Genomic DNA, 2500 nt, shown 5'->3' on the forward strand with positions numbered 1-2500 from the left:
AGATTATGCCAGAGAGAGCCCGCCCACACAGGCTTCTGATTGGCTGTTATATTTGATTGATTCTGTTGTATGGACAACCATATTGTGTTGAGTCTTGTGTGTAATTAGGATGCAGTGTAATAGTGTGATGTTCTAGAAAATGTGATCAAATCAAAATGTGACCTCGGTCCTCAGAATTTGACAAATTTCTGCAACAAACTTTTTAAATATTTTTAATTAAACTGTTCTGGTAAATATGTAAAATTATATGTGTATATATATGTATATGTATATAGATCGATGTAGATATAGATATATAAAATATAGAGATATAGGTGTGTGTATGTATGTGTGTGTGTATATATTGTGACGGGAGGAGCCAACGACAGACACAGTGGGCGTGGCATCAGGCCTCGAGAGAAGCTTTTTTTATTAACAAAATAAAAATACAAAATAAACTACGTCAATGTCAAATATATATATACAGGCGTAGAGGATCTTATTGGTGGTACCCTTTGGTCACAGTGGAAGAAAAAAACTCGGTAATGGTCACAGAAATGCTGTTTCCATCAACAGAATTAGTAATAATAAATGAAAATTCTACGAAGTGTCAAGGGGAAAGTGTCCAAATAAAAGGGGATCTGTGTCCTCGCTGCATCGGGTAACGTGCAGGTTGAGAGGGGAAAGGGTCCAGGTAAGGGCGGAGTCCGGGTCGTCGCGCCGCGCTCCCCTTTTTCTGGCCGGGCGCGAGGGGGCGGCTTCTTCCGCGGCGTCTCCGCTGTTTCTTTCCCAGCGGCAGAGTGGGATGAGCTGTGCTCACAGCCTGGACTACGGGAGGTCCCACGACGCGCTTCTCGGACGGCGGGTGAGGTCCATCACGCACCCTTCCTGGACCCACGAGGACACCAGCGTGCATGCATGGGGAAGAGACGGTCTCCGAGGAACCCACTCAGGTGTGCCTCACTACACGCCGCCAGACCTGAACAATACCGCCCCTCCTCTCGACACACCCACTCCGCCGTCGGAGCCTGGTGAAGGGCGCGAATAAGGGCGGTGATGGTGACAATAAAGAGGAGAGGGCAGCTTGACTCGTCACAATATTTATATATATATATATATATGTCCAAGGGAAAGTGTCCAAATAAATGGTCACAGAAATAACTGTTATCTGACAAAAGTAATCCTCGTGTTAACCAATGTGACATTGTTTTCTCCATGCTTCAACAGAATTATTTAAAAAAATAAACTCACGCAGGTTGAGGCCGTGTTCCAGGGGTTAAGGGTCCAGGTCACAGGTGTCTACAACCTTGTAGTCCGGCGGTCAGGTAATCACGCGTTGTTTTTGATATGGCCACACGCGGACCAGAGGAAGCAAAGGAAAGAGTTGTCTCAAGAGATCAGAAAGAAAATTTCCGCGACCATCGCTCCTGTGACTACAGTTGTTTCTTTAAGATCCATGGCGTAGCAACCTCCTGGGCGTGGATGACAAATCTAAGAGCTGATGTGCTCAACAGCCTAGAAAGACTTCTGGACTCACGGGGTCCCAGGAACATCAGTGTCAGATCGCACTTCTCGGAGACGGCGGGACACCATTGTGAGGTCCATCAAAAGCAAGCACCCTTCCTGGACCCACGAGGACACCAGCGTGCATGCACGAAAAAATAAAAGCGGAAGAGACCCGGTCTCCATGAGGAGAGGCGCTTCGGTATTTAACGGGCACCATTGAAAAACGTAACAAGACTGGAATCAAATTACATGTTGAAAGAACAAGCTGAGACAAAAATCGGGTTTTTGCCAAGGCACATGCTGTATGTTCACAGATCTAAAAATGAAGCGTCTGTCCCTACTGTGAAACATGGAGGAGGCTCTGTTATGTTCTGGGGCTGCTTTGCTGGCACAGGGTGTCTTGAATCTGTGCAGGGTACAACTCCACTTCAGGTGTGCTCAGTCACAGGTCGCCTTGCAACAGACAATGACCCAAAACACACCTAAAAACCCCAAGAATGGCCTTGGACTATTGTACTTCTACCCTGACCTCAATCCTATTGAGCATCTTTGGGAAGGAGCTGAAACATGCAGTCTGGAAAAGGCACCCTTCAAACTGGACACAACTGGAGCAGTTTGCTCATGAGAGTGGGCCAAAATACCTGCTGAGAGGTGCAGAAGTCTCATTGACAGGACAGGAAGCGTGATTGGTGACAATAAAGGTTGCGAACAAAATATTAAGTTAGGGGTAATCATTTTTTGTCAGACTGTTTCATGAGTTTAAATAATATATATATATTGAAAACAATGTATGATATATATATTTATATATATATATATTATTACTTTTTTCAGATTAAACAATTTCTGTGACCATTGTGAGTTTAATTTTCATTGACCAAAGGGTACCAACAATTTTGACGTCTGTATATATACTATATATATAGGCACAATGAACAAATATATATATTTTTTTTTTTTCAGAATTTAATTTAGTTTAAAAAATTAATAATAACAAACTTGATTTTTGATTATT

General features: G+C 43.4%; 1 protein-coding gene across 1 annotated transcript in view; it reads left to right on the forward strand.

The window, feature by feature from the left end:
* The window catches only part of fig4a (FIG4 phosphoinositide 5-phosphatase a), a 60530-nt gene that overhangs the window by 44218 nt on the left and 13812 nt on the right, over nucleotides 1–2500 (forward strand).

This window comes from Puntigrus tetrazona, chromosome 20 (genome assembly GCF_018831695.1).
Source record: "Puntigrus tetrazona isolate hp1 chromosome 20, ASM1883169v1, whole genome shotgun sequence".
Taxonomy (NCBI): Eukaryota; Metazoa; Chordata; class Actinopteri; order Cypriniformes; family Cyprinidae; genus Puntigrus; species Puntigrus tetrazona.